Source organism: Mustela erminea, chromosome 14 (genome assembly GCF_009829155.1).
Source record: "Mustela erminea isolate mMusErm1 chromosome 14, mMusErm1.Pri, whole genome shotgun sequence".
NCBI lineage: Eukaryota > Metazoa > Chordata > Mammalia > Carnivora > Mustelidae > Mustela > Mustela erminea.
This window is the reverse complement of record NC_045627.1, coordinates 10,957,081-10,971,880: the sequence shown is the minus strand read 5'-3', so window position 1 is coordinate 10,971,880 and position 14,800 is coordinate 10,957,081. Positions and strand designations below refer to the sequence as shown.

General features: G+C 39.5%; 1 protein-coding gene across 8 annotated transcripts in view; it reads left to right on the top strand.

The window, feature by feature from the left end:
* CHRM3 (cholinergic receptor muscarinic 3) overlaps positions 1 to 14,800 on the top strand; it is a 506,787-nt gene that overhangs the window by 15,064 nt on the left and 476,923 nt on the right. Inside the window, exon 3 of one of the 8 annotated variants that reach the window (XR_004278960.1) lies at positions 4,430 to 4,503. The exons of the other annotated variants lie outside the window; for them this stretch is intronic. The gene's annotated coding sequence lies outside the window, so the exon portion shown is untranslated. Of the gene's footprint in view, positions 1 to 4,429; positions 4,504 to 14,800 lie in introns of those variants that run through there. 8 annotated transcript variants of the gene reach the window in all.

Here is a 14,800-nt window from a genome sequence, read left to right as displayed (position 1 = left end):
ATTACCATTACAGAGTGGAAAGCTGGCTCAGATCCTGCTAATGAAGATCCCACCTATCTATCCTCTTTTCAGCACAGAAGTAATCAGGCAGAGCCTGAAATTCAGCATGTCTTTTAGAAGACTGAGGGTGGCATCTTGTGTGTTTTCCAGGTCCAAACCAGACCAACCTGTAAAGAAGGAGTACTCACCGACTCTTCAGAATTGAGAAATCTCACACCAACTGTAGATGCCGTCTTCGACTTTCTAAGCAGCTTGGACATGTTTGTTTTAGGGCAGTTAGGTCCAGAAGGGCCTATATAAATTGTTGCAAGTCTTGCCCCTAGATAGTGTTTATAATGTACAAAAATGTTAATTTGTAAAATAGAGTTATTGGAGCCAAGTTGTTCTTGGGATTCAAAGGGTAGAGAAGCCAGATCTTTTTGGAGGGATTCCAGGAACTTCTTAGTTGCAGGCATTTCACTGGAGAGATACTTTAAAGGACCAGTAAGATTTAAAGAGCTGGAGATGCAAAGCAAGCTGGGCAGGCAAAACTTACCTGACTTGGGGAGACTCTGCTGTTTTTTGTCTATACAGGAACATTCCACCTTGGAGTCTTTGCATGAACTCTTCTGTCTTGAACACTCCCTAGAAATCAGTACAGCTTGCTTCTTCACTTACTTTAGGTCTTCCTCCCAGGTCACCTGACCAGGCATGCCTTGACACTCTCATCTGAAATGTCATGCACTCTCTTCCATTATTCACCCTCTCAATCTGCCGTCTTTCTCTTCATAGCATTTATCACCACCTGACATCTTGTGTATTACCTTTTCACTTATTGTCGGCTTATAATCACTGCAGCATGAGCTCTCTGAAACCAAGAAGTCGATCCTTTTTTAAAAGATTTTATTTATTTATTTGAGAGACAGAGTGAGTGAGAAAGGGAGCATGAGTGGGGGAAGGGGCAGAGGGAGAGGGAGAAGCAGACTCCCTGCTGAGCGGGGTGCTCGACGTGGGGTTTGATCCCAGGATTCCAGGATCATGACCTGGGCTGAAGGCAGATGCTTAACTGACTGAGGCACCCAGGTGGCCCAGATCTTTTTTTTCTTTTTAATCTTTAAATCTCTGGTTCCTAGAACACTACCTGGCCCACAGTAGGCTCACAACAAACACTAACTGAATAAATGAATTCAGTGCCGCTTTTGTGTTTCTTGTTACAGAAGCAAAACCCGACAAACCCACCACATGTTGTTCTTTGGACCATGACCTTCTCTTTTGTACACTCATATTAAAATCATCACTGGTAGCATCACTTACAGTGAACTACAGGATTCCAGACTGGAAAAAACAATGAAACAAACTAGCACATTCACTCACATTTACTTTGAGTCTGCCTAGCCTCTTTTCCAGTAATGCTATTTCCCTCTATTTTCCTATTACAACTCCGTGAGGGAAGTAACTCGCTACCTTCTAATTTTTAAAAATCCTATTTTCATAAATGCTCATTTACTTAATGATAAATGAGCATATGCATTTAAAAGGAAGTCAGGAACTTTCTTAGGTTATAAAATGGAAGGGGATGATGAAAATGGAGTTTTCTGAATTTGTACATTACACTAAGAATCGAGAGTGAGTACCTATTATGTGTCCACGATACAAAAATGTGACAGGTGATCAAGTGTATGTTGGCCTGGGATGCTCTTGAAATGTCACAAGATCCTTAATTTTCTACATTACTTGGCTAATATGATTTCCAATGATTTGGTTATTTGGAGGCTCTTGAAAATATATTAAGTATTATACTTTATTAGGTTTCTCACAACAAAATCTAGGTCTCAAAACATTGCTAAACATACTTGAAGAGAATGTATTCTATTTTTTTCATCCCTCAGTTAGTTTTCAGCAGTCGCTCGTGCCACGGCGCTGATCCAGGCTGGGGAAAGAGTGTCAGAGAAAGAAGACAGGGTCTCGCCCTCGTGGAGCTTGAGGCTTAAGTGGATCAACTAATTTTTCTTCTATTGAGAAGTAGCTTTAACAAATATTATAGTAAGTAATCTGGTTTGAAGGGTGCTGATCCATGGGCATAGTCAGGGGAAGACCAACGTTCCTAATACTGTACATTTTGCTCTGATGATGTTTGGATAGAAGGCATTTGCTAGAGACGCTGTTTCTCTGGATACTGCAGATCCAAATGCACGCACACATTCTAGTGTAGGAGCTGTCTCAGCGGCGCCAAGAACTCGGTGGGGCCTGAATTTTTCCCATTTCTCAGGTTTTGAAACCAGACATGTAGAAGAAAGACTTTGTCTAGCTTCTGAATCCGAGTGGGAAACAGTGTTTGTACAAGTGTGGCTTCGAAGCAGGTGTTTGGAATGTTAGGAAGATATTTTACTGGGATCACATCGAAGTCATTGTCCAGTAGATTTTTAAGTTGTCACGAGCTTGACTTACTGACCTCTAAAAGGCAGTGAGATGCATGGGATTGGTATTAAGAAGTTCACGGAGAATTAAAGAATATCTTTTGTTAAAACAGGCTCATTGGTCTAGGTACTAGAGCAGTTCTGATTTGAAATTATTTACGGCTCTCGCGTTTAATTTTATTTATTTATTTGTTTATTCATTTATTTATTTTTGGAGATTTTATTTATTCATGAGAGACGGGGGTGGGGGGCAGAGGGAGAAGCAGGCTCCCCACTGATCAGGAAGCCTGATATGGGACCCGATTCTAGGACCCTGGGATCATGACCTAGGCTGAAGGCAGCCGATTAACCATCTGAGCCACCCAGGCACCCCGGTCTAATACTTTAAAGACTGTTTTGGTGTGTGTTATTAGGTGGCTGATATTAACCTTGCCTATGTTTTTTTAACCACAAAATTCTCTTGTGCTCCCAGAATTGTAAGGTCCTTCTCAATTTTCACCAATTTCCATTCCAAAGTTCTCCAGCCTTTCTTTTTCTGTTAATTTTCTTTGAATTCAGTGTTTCTCATCTGGACTTTCCTCATTATCACCCTCCTAAGGAGCCGTTTCAGTGTTTGTTTTTTGGTTTTTGCTTGTTTGTTTGTCTTGGTCCTAATATCCTATCTAATCCATGAAAATTTAATAGCATATACTTGCTGTTAATCTGTTTTTAAAATGTGGCCATTTGGCGAGTTGGAAATCAATGCAATCTCCACTTTTATTTGCCCTGTAAGAACCCATTTTTACCCCCTAGGGGGTAATCTCACCCACATAGAGTGTGTACCTTCATCATTTACCAGGACAGTCTCTAGAAGGTGGAATTGATTCTGTGTCCCCTCACACTTCACTGTGCCTTAAGTCCCCTTTGTCGTTGCCCAAAAGTTCAGTACCATTGATGTGATTCCTTCGTGTAAGCAGTCAGCATCCCTCCTCCACGATCTCTTGGTTGGAATCTTCTGATTCTCCAGGACTGGTTCTACTCTAGACTAGACTCATCTGCTCTCTGTCAAGAAGGATTTCCAGTAAAACGTCTCCCACACTCTTGCCCCTTAATACTGGGTTTCTAAGCAGTCAAGAAGTCCAATATGTTTTTCTGAGGCAAAATAAGAAAATCCAAGTATAATTTCTTTGATCTTCCAGCTTTTTACTGTCTTGTTTGTCAGCCTCGTGGCTGTGGGTGTACTTAAACTGGCTTTGTTCTGACTGGCAAATCTGCCTGTTCTCAACACCAAAGTACAGTAGAGATAAAGGACAGCCTAGATAGAGCCGCTGTTTTGTTTTTTTATACGATTTACACAGTTGTTGCATTCCTGTGTCATCAAAGAGTTTTGAAGTTTTTGTAATACATCAGTCCTTTAGAGAATCACATGGCTCCCAAGACTGTGATTAAATCAGAGCAGTCGTCAGCACCCTGTGCCTCCCAGCTTCCCACTCTTGAGAGGCAAGCATTTTCCACTCTTTACGCCAGTTTTTTCTCCCCCCCTGTTATTTACTTCCAATTTATTTCTAAACTCCATGCTTAGACTTCTGTGTCTTGCTTTTGGGCTTTTAGAATCTACTTCCCACTATAGAAAATCTCCTTCCTTATATACCCAAGACAATCACATTAAAATTTTGGTCCTATTAGTACTCGATATTAACGTGTTTTGACTGTAAATTTTACTCACGACTAAACCATTTAGTGAATGACAATATTTTCATTTTTTGTATTTTTTTTTGTTTTCTCAGAATTAATACTTGTCTCATGTTCTCCTTTCCTTCTTTTCCCTTCTTTCCCTCCCCTCCCCCCCTCCCCTTCCCCCCCCTTCCCCCTCCCCTCACCTCCCCTCCCCCCTCCCCTCCCCTCCCCCCCCCTCCCCTCCCCTCCCCCTCCCCCCCCTCTCCCCTTCCCCCCTCCCCTTCCCCCTCCCCTCACCTCCCCTCCCCCCTCCCCTCCCCTCCCCCCCCTCCCCTCCCCTCCCCGTTGTACCTTCCTGTCCTCTTCCATCTTCTCAGGAGTCTTCCAGAACCCGTTGCTCTCTAGACCTACCACTTACCTGCACTCTTTGGGATTCCCTCTCTGTCCTCCTTCCTGCACTGTCCCTTGTCCTCGGAATGCCACCATTTTATCAGCTGTAGCATGAGAAGGATAATTACTGTACTCATTTCTTCTGGTTATCAAGAAGATTGAATGACTGTATGTGTAAGCATTTAGTGGACTTTTCACGTCATTACCCCCCAAAAGACAATAACTGCTATTTTTGCTGTTATATATATTGTTTTATTGTTACTTTTCTATTATCATCATACCTGTCTCATCGCCTAGTTTCTATGAGATGATACGATTAGAGTAGGAGATGACAGGGGAATAGGTTAAGGGCCTTGCGGAGTGCTTGTATAATCATAATTATTACAGTTATTAAGGATCTGTCACCCTGTAGACGTCTTCCAAGGGTAAATCAGACCAGATTCTCTCTGGAGGAGAGAGAGGTGCTTCTTTTCAGTCTGGCTGAGGGTTGCTGGTTGGCCATTGCTGGTCTTACCTCCCTGTTCTCTGGCTTTCCTAAGAAAGGCCCATTTTCTGTAAAGGTTAGAACTGAACCATAATCTGAATTTAAATCAAATGGTATTGTCTTCTTATAGTTTCCTACATTTTTGTGAACTTCAGTCCACAAGCTTTAACATTAGGATGAACGAAACAGTACAACCTAAAAGCACAAATGGCCGTGTCAAATAGAGAACTCACTCGTACAGGCTGTTTAATTAATTTGTTCAATGGAGAGACTCAAAATCGAGTGGATTTAGAAGTTGCTTTGCAGGTAGGGTGGTTTTGGGGTGTGAAGGGTACCCACACACACACATACACATACACACAGACACACACACACTTCTTTTAAAAAGTAAACACCAGCTTGTTTTCTGTCGTGATGATTTCCATTGCAAACGTTTGCTTTGGTGGTTTTAAAATCACATTAACGATATCGGAATTATATAAACCCAAGGCGGGGAAGTGTTTGTTGAAAAGAAATGAGGGTTCTTGACAAAGGGAATTTGAGTTTCAGACTTGCCTAAGACCTTGTCCTTTGTGAAACTTCCTGGGGTCGTTGGGTGAGTCGTTGGCAAACAGGTGTGTGTCTGCAGCTGACAAGCCAAATGTGTCTGAGTGAGTGTTGGGGCCCAGCCCGCCTCATCACTGCTCTGCTCTTTGTTCCATCTAATCCTTGGCTTCTTTGCGACTCACAAGTAATTCTGTATCGAGCACACTTGCTGTGGTGACAGCTGAGTCCTTGTCTTTGACATACATCGAAAGAAGAATTCCACAATGAGTCACACAAGTGGCTTACTTTTTTTTTAAAAGGTATTCATCCCTTTCCTCACTTAGATTGTAACAAACCTAAGCAGTTTTTCATATTCACGTGGGTTGCATCTACCAATGGCAACTGTTTACAACAGTTTGATGTTATTTGGATACACTTTCCAAGTTGCCCCTGTTATGGGACATTCAGCAAACCTCAGCCTCAACCTTATAGTTTGCTCCAAAGCAGGTAGGAAAAAAAACCTGGAACAGGACAAATTCATTTAGATCACATAGCATATTTTTTAGGAAAATGGGCAAGCATAAATAGCAGGCCTAATTTCATGTATTTTCTTAAATTCAGTTCAGCTGAGAACAAGGAGGCTTATTTCAATATATAGAGTAGAAATTGAATAGGCTGTATATGACTATAGGGTAGAATTGAATAGAAAATTTTATTTTATGATCAGTTTCTTGGGAGCTTCTGCCTTTGTGGAACAAAGGGCTAGTAGTAGAAATGTCAGTAGGTATAGGAATGACCCTTCCACTACAGAATGACTCACTGGCAATTATATATATATATATATATATATATATATTTATATTTATATTAATGTTTACCAAAAAATGCATGTGCTTGTACTGTGTTAGAACAGTGTTAAGTATTTCTTTTGTAATACCTCATTTATCCTTAAAACCATACTACAGAGCAGGCATCCTCTCTGATTACCCACCTTAAGGAAATAAAATCATCCTTCATATGATTTTATGTCTTCACCGATCATAGGTTGGTTTTTGTTACATGATAGTTTAGTTTTGACTAAGTTTTAGTTTAGACTAAGATTTATCTGTTCCTGTCACTCATTTTCCCCTGAAGTTTAAGTTCAAACAAGTGACGATATGCTGTCAGGGTAGGACATAACCACTGACATGTGTAGGAAAGGAAAGGAATTTCCCCTTCCACAAAATAGAAATGTTCTCTGTAGAAGAATATTGTTGTTGTCTGGGGTGGGGAGTAGAACCTCTGATGGACATTTCATTCACTTTCTTTGAATCTTATTGTTTTAATAAATGGTCAGGAATGGGAACTAGAATGAATTGTATTTGTATCTTCTTTCTAATAAAATACATCCATCTGTACTAATGACTATGAGGCATCAGAAGCAGTTGTGAACTATGTGTTCTTTTTGCTGCCAATTAATATTTTCCTTTTTTTCAGAAGATGATTTCAGGGATTTCTAGTTTGTACGTCAAGACAGTGGTGGTGGGGGGAGTTTGAAATAAAGAAGTGTAAGATCTAACAAGGACTGTGCCCTTACCTTTCAGACTCATTGCAGGTTGGTAGGTGAGGAGACCTTCTGGAAGGGTTTATATATACTCTTCATCCTCTCCCAGGGATATGGTTTGGCAGCCCAGCTTACTGCTATTTAATAAGCTGCTTTAACTCTCTCATCAGATAGGAGGATGTGTAGTTGGGGAACAGGAGGGGCTGGGTCACACCACTGCTGATGTAGAAGGAGGAGGGAGAAACCATTAGGAAAGAAAGTGGTTGCTGAAATTGTTTTGCAATTCATGGAGCAAGAGCAAGCACAAGGGAATAAGCTTATAACATTATTATATTTTATGGGAATTCGGGGGTTCATTTGTAGGATGAAAAAAAGATCTGTGAGAACAGAATCCTATGGTACCAGAGGCTGCCTAATAACAGACTGACTAGGTGATTTTGCAATCACCCAACCATCTGTTTCTGAATTTGGGGAAAGAAGATGCATGTGAACTTTTCATCATCTTTCTAAGATGCAAAGAAAACAATTTCAGCTGTGAATATGTGTTGCTCACACATGCTGTTTTCAAAAGAAAAAATGTGTGAATGGAGAAAATTTTAAGATGTGAAATTCATAGACTTCATGATAGAATAAAGAATTTAGTCTAGTATATTTTAGAACAAGTGGTCTGCACTTCTGGGTAAACTTTAAGTTTGTTCCATTTGGTTCTTTGAAGAAAAGAGAAAGAAGACTGCTCCAAACTCAGTTTTTCAAAATATTGCTATAGAAGCTGATGAAAGGTTAACTTTTTAATGAACAATAAATTAAAAGCTCATGGTGGTAGGGCGCCTGGGTGGCTCAGTGGGTTAAAGCCTCTGCCTTCGGCTCAGGTCATGATCTCAGGGTCCTGGGATTGAGCCCTGCATCAGGCTCTCTGCTCAGTGGGGAGCCTGCTTCTTCCTCTCTCTCTGCCTGCCTCTCTGCCTACTTGTGATCTCTGTCTGTCAAATAAATTAAAAAAAAAAAATCTCATGGTGGTATGGCTATTATCCTTGATACTCATAAATTATGTTTTAAACTAATATATGAAATATAAAATTAAGTTTTAATTATTTTTTGCTTTTTCATAATTTTACACATATATATGCATAGTTCTTTAAGCTTAAAGGCAGCTATTTTAGATATTCCTAATATTTTGACGTTGACAGGACATACTAATTTTGAGTTCTATAGATGTCCCTTTTGACTAAAGACCATCTGAAGAAATAGCACAAGTTTTCACCCCTAGACAGATGAATGCAATGAAGAAAATAAACAATTGGGTCATGAATTTTGTTGTAACTATTTGAGAGCAGATAGCCAGTTGTAACAGATTTGTTTTTCCTTTTCGACATTTTTTTATTTACCATCGTCAAACATTTGCTTCTCAGTTAAAAATTTATATAAGATAGGATGCTAGTACATCTTAATAAATAAAGCAGACTAAGTAGCAGATTTTTTAGACTATAACGCCTGCTCTTTTAACAAAATGTTTTCATAAACGTTTCCTGAAGCATATGGACATTTAGGCATTGAACCAGTGGTGCTAAACTCTGATTGCTTACGTCAGGGAGGTAGTGGGTCAAGTGCATTTGCAAACTTACCCCCCCCCCCCCCGGAAGGGAATCTACTCTGGACAAATAGATGTCTCGCTCCCCTCTGCAGACCACACACTGCTGGCTCTGAACCTGTCTTTGCAACAAGACAAAGTTTACCTTCTGTTGCCAGATCTGTTACATGTGTAAGAGATGCTTGAAGTTTCTTAACATTACTCTTACTGATGTTTAGATGTGGCTTTATATATTTTTTTATTAAAAAGTTTTAATGAGCCAATGAAAGATGTTTGTGGATCAGGTCTAGCTAGTGGGCAGACATCTCGTGATGTTTGTATCAAATATTTGTGTGGGGGCCATACTAGTACATGCCAGTGTTCTGTTACTTGAATTTTAACCTGCGTCTTAGAAGCATTTGTGATTTTGAGTCCATTAATTCGTGCATTAGGGAGACATTTGTAGGTTTTTTAGGATTTTATTTGTTTGAGAAAGAAAGAGCATGAGAGAGAGAGAGAGAGAGAGAGCGCACCAAGCGTGGGGTGGGAGGTGAGGGTGGGAAGGAACAGAGTGGGAGGGAGAAGCGGACTCCTTGCTGAAACCAGGCTGGATCCCAGAACCCTGGGATGGTGACCCGAGCTGAAGGCAGACACTTAACTGAGTCACCCAGGTGCCCCGATGTTTGTGTATGTGGTTTTCTTTTAATGGTTATGTTTTTCGTTTATTGAAAACCTTGAAAGATTTTAATTATTAAAAATAACTTATTTCAGGGGCGCCTGGGTTGCTCAGTGGGGTAAAGCCTCTGCCTTTGGCTGGGTCGTGATCCCAGGGTCCTGGGATCAAGCCCCACATCGGGCTATCTGCTCAGTGCAGAGCCTGCTTCTCACTCTCTCTCTGCCTGCCTCTCTGCCTACTTGTGTTCTCTGTCAAATAAATAAATAAAATATTTTTAAAGAAATAACATATTTCAAAAATCCATTTGCTTTTGATGAAGGAGCTGAAGTTCCTATGTATTTTTCCTCCTCCTTTGGATGTCTCTTAGGGAGAAATCATGCTGATATTGGCATTGAAGTAGGACAAAGTATAGTGCTTGAGAGGGAAGGTAACATCCGTGATAATCAGTCATTTGATGGTTGGTTTCCTCACTGCTATTTCATGGGATGTGGTTGGTGATTTTGTTCTTTAATGAGATGGGAGCTCATTGGAGGGAAAGAACACATCCAGTGTGGGCTCAGCATGAACATGTCTTTGAAATAGACCTTGAAGGATCTATAGGATTTCTGAAGCAGAAATGATGTTTATAGAGCGTATGCTGGGATGTGTGGTAGCCACATTTGGGGTGGAGGCTGGTTGCATGGCCCATTTTGTCTGAAGCTTAGGATAAAAGCAGGAAGGGAGGAAGGGAAAGACAAGACACAGCCATGTTCTAGTCTAAGGGTCCTGATTACTGCTGATCTCTATATGGTATACATCTCTCTGACTCGTCATGGTTTTGAAGGCACATACATCTGTTCTTTCTTTCTTTAATCCATTGTCTTGCCTCAATGAATTTGTGGATTTGACTTGGTCTGACTTTAGATATCGAGCTCTCAAGAGAGTTCTTGTAAGTACTTACTAGAGTCAAACAAATTTTAGTCCTGTGAGCTCCCACCCAACCTTTCCATATGGATTAACTTTTTTTTGGAAGAGTTAGAATGGGAGTATTATGCTTTTTGTATCTTTGACCATGTGGAGATATAATGTGCCTTGACATTTGGATTGTTCTTTAAGTTATAACAACATGTACAATTGGATTTAGGATCTAATGTTAGGAAATCACAAGGGAAAAATTTTATAAGACTGTTAAGTTTTATCTCTCTGCTTGAAGGATGTTTGAAGGACGATAGTTAAAAGGACCAGATCATATATGATGAAAGCTTTTGGATGTGAGGAGTCCTTTTATTAAATTCCAGAATTTAATAAAAAGAAATGTTAACAATGTTCACATATAACCATCAGAATGCAAATGGGGAGCAATTTATTGTATTAAAAGATCAGAAATAAGATAACTTCAGCCTTTCACTCTAGATTACGTCATTCGTCATGGTGTTGCTGTACAGCACTTGATCGAGGGGACCTTGAACAAGTTCAGCTCGTATGGGCTGAGTGTAAAGCAGCTGAATTTGTGTCTTTCTCCCACTGCCTCTTCCTGTCATCTCAGTGGGGCTGAGCATTCCCCTGCCCCTGTATGGAAGTTAACAGCCCTGTGACTTTCTGGTCCTCCTGTCATACCCCAGACTCGATTTAGTAATTAGACTGTATACGCCACCCAATGGTCGACATTCTAACATGGGGTAAGAGTGAATCATTCCTTTGCTGGCTCAGGCTTCTTGAGGAGCAAGGTTGGTAGGCAAAAGAAGGGAGTATGAAGGCTTCTCATTTTTGGAGAAGTGAGAGCTCTCACATAGCCTCTTGGTTCAGGGGTTCTTCATCATTGCTCCAGAGCACTCTGCGTGTTTACCTCTGTCTAACACTTACCTCACTTTATTGTAACTAAGTGCTTCCCCTCCTTAATGGGGATATAATATTTCCAACATCCTTGCTTTCCCTACACCTTGTAGAGTAGACACCATCAGGAATACACTTGGGTATCAGGAGACACATGCCAAAGGATAGGATCAGACTCCTAACTGGGGTTCCTAAAGGTCTTGTGAAGCTTTAAAGAAGTAGGGGTGTTCTGAATCTACCTGGGAGATTTTGATTCCATGGATACTTAAAGTTTCACAGGGGATTCTGATTTATAGCGGAGTTGAAAGCCAATGGAGCTGGATATTTATTAAGTTTTTGTAAATTTAATAGCGTCGACACACTTTAATTAAGGAACATTTAAATTTTAGTCTAAAAATGAGTTTCATAATAAGAAATCTTAATGAGGTTTTTTCCTCGCTCTGAGTAAAATTATTAAAAACACTCTATCTTTTGAGACTGGTAAAAAGGTAAATAGGTATTGATTTCAGTATAAATCTTCTGGGACGACTCTGTTAGCTTTCCCAGTTATTTTATTTAGTTAGTAAGTTTTATGCAAATGGTCAAAGTTGAAATGTAAGAAAATTACTTTTTAAGAAAGAAAAAAAATGACTGTTTTATAAGCCTCCTGTGATGTTAAAACATTGAAGCACCAGAGCTCTGTCGTGCAGATTGTTTTCGCTTCTCCTAGTTGACCTATAGGTCTCGTGGCCATTTAATAACTTTAATTTATGACAAGCTTTTCTGCTTTTTAAAAAGAATTCACGTTTTTAATGGGAAAAATGGCAAAAGAGTCAATAGAGAGTGCATAAAACCTCTGTAAAATATGCTAGGTAGAGTTGCATCTTTTCAAAGGAAATGAATAAGAATGCATTCCAATTCATTGATTTTTTTTAAAGATGTACCAGCTTTCTATAATAATTCAACAAATGTTTATTAAGTATCTATAACACATCCTGTATGTTTTGTTACCATAAAGGAGCAAAACTGTGCTATATGTTTAGAATGCTTGTAAAGAAGAATTCCTCCTTGGTGCCTGGCTGGCTCAGTCAGCAGGGCATGTGTCTCTTGATCGCTGGGTCATGAGTTCGAGCCCCATGTTGGGTCTGGAGCCTAGTTAATTTAAAAAAAGAAAAGAAAAAAGAAGAATTCTTGGAAACATTGTGCCATTAGTGACAATTAGTATTCTCATATGCCCATTTTATTTTCTGATTTCTTTATATAAAATGCCACCTTGTTTTTAGCCTTTTATTTGGGGGGTACTGAACGTTTATTAAAGTGACTTGAGGTGTTATCAACCTGCATTTAATTATATAAGCTTACTGTTTTGCTCATTAATATCTGTCATTTAAATATTTGTTGAATCCAAAACTCCCCTTTAAGATGCTCAGCAAATTTTTAAAAATCCCATTTATGTATTGTTTTCCCATATATTCACGTATGTACGACTTGCTCTTTATAAAGAGAATTTCTTTGCTCTCCAAATATATAAACTGGTCATTCTTGATTTGACCTCCAAAACATAGTTCAGGAAATATGAAGTTCTCTTACCCTTTTATTGAGAAATTCCAATCATCCGTGTGAAATTTATCCTGTGGAATGCGTCACCTCTAATGTGGTCTTCCTCTGTCCGTTTCTCTATATTAGGCTAGTTTTTCAGTCTCTGGTTTTCGTTGCCACACCACACCATACTGACGCCAGATTTTTTATTGGACTAACGAATGCGCTTAATTTTTTTTTTTATCTTGTGAAGAATGAACATTATAATTTATATTCCACTGTGGAACGCGCATAATACAATAATTGTAAGGCACATAGATGTAATTATCTTCTGTAGCTAACTTGTCTCCATTGTTAAATTATAACACAGATAACATTCAGGGAGATGAAGGTACAGTGACACCTTAGCCAAGACGGTATAAATAAAGCCAGAAGCTACTTGCCAATCATGGTCAAAAGGAGGGAGTTTACCTTTCTTTTATATTTTACAAAATGTTTTCCTTTGATGCAAAAATAAGGGACCATCTCTAGGTCCATAAGGAAGCTTTGGGATTTCAGAATTTGGACAGAGACTGCATTTTTCCTATAGTGGACTTCAACTGAAGTTTGAGACTTTTACCATGTTCAGTAATTTCATTCTTCTAGACCCTCCAAACCCTGAGAAAGTGACTTTGTACCGTACGAAGTCAGTAAATCATCTTTTGCTTTATTTCATCATTGTTGTTGTTTGCTGTGTTCCTTTGCTTCTTCAGAACCATCATTGGAAGAGTGTGGATTACAATTGTGTTATGCCAAGCTTCGCATACTTATTTTTAAAGGACAATCTAAAAATAAATAAATAAATAAATAAATAAATAAATAAATAAAAAGCAGAAGACAGTCTCAGCATTGAGAAGGCAAAGGTTTTGTAATGACAAGTTGTTGATGAAATCCTTTGACAAGAATATAGACCATGTAACACATGAAGGCAGTGATCACATAAAATAAGGCATTATGGGAGTTTTGCAACTAAGAGAATGGCTCTCAAGATCAGAAGGTGTGCGTGCCCCGCCAGTTTGATTTCCACACAGTCGCCTAAATTTTGTTTGGTTCTTGGTCTTCTTAGCTGTGAAACAGAGGTAGCCTGTCCATCTTGAAGGTCTGGAGCCAGGGTAAAATGAGCCAAAGTGTGTTAGACTCACCTGCAGGGCACCTGTACCTGCAGAAATCTTGGGAAATTGATTGAAATTCCACCTTATTTCTTCCTCAGTGTTTCTTCATCTTTTTAGGACATGTGTCAAAAAAAAAAAATACATGTACAGCAGGTGTGCGATGTTGATCCTCATATTTTTGCATTTAAAAGAAAATCTTATGCAATCAAGAAGTTAAAACTCTCGTGGTGATGATAACTTGTTTATGGAACATTTTGACTGGAATAGAAGCTCCTTACCACGTATGCTCAAAGACCACCTGGATTCCGTTTCTCCAAAAGTATGCACTAACCACTTAGCCTGTGTGGGGGGCGGCATCGTGGAGGAGGATAGAGAGGGGAGTGAAGAGGAAAGACAATCTCGGATCATAGCAGTATCGGAGCAGTACTTGGGAATCCAAGACCCTCAGTGAAATTATTTAACAGTTAATCAGTATATACTTGAGTGAGATGTTATCATAAAACTGTGTTACAAAAGTGTAGAGTCAGAAAAGTTTATGAAGTAGGATTAAATTGAAGAATTTATAAAAAGGTTCGATCAGAATGACTGGTACTGTGTAGAAGCCCAATGAAGAGTAGGTTTAAAAGTCACATATATTATTGTGATTTTTTTTCCTCCTCTAAGAAATGGAAAAACATTTAAGAAGAAAGCTTTAAAACTTCAGGCCAAATGTCTCTTCCGTTGTGAAGCTGCATTGAATATCCAGATGCTGTTAACCTGTTTCTCTACGAGGCATCCATAGATTTCAGCCCTATCTATATTGGTGTTCCTTCCACATAATATGGCAGTTGCTGGTGTATCCTTCTGGGTAGACCAGGTGTTCCTAGGGGAGTTGAGAGGATCTTATGTAACCGTGTAGTTCATGTCCTTATAACCCAGGACCTGGAACATAAGAATTCGCTCATGACTGTTTGTTGACTTAAATAATGGTTTTTGAGGTGGGCATGGATGAAAATTTAGATTTGTGTCCATGGCAGGACATGGGGTGGGGCACGGGTGAAGTATCTTCAGGAATGGGAACAATCTTTAAAGATGTGGAGATT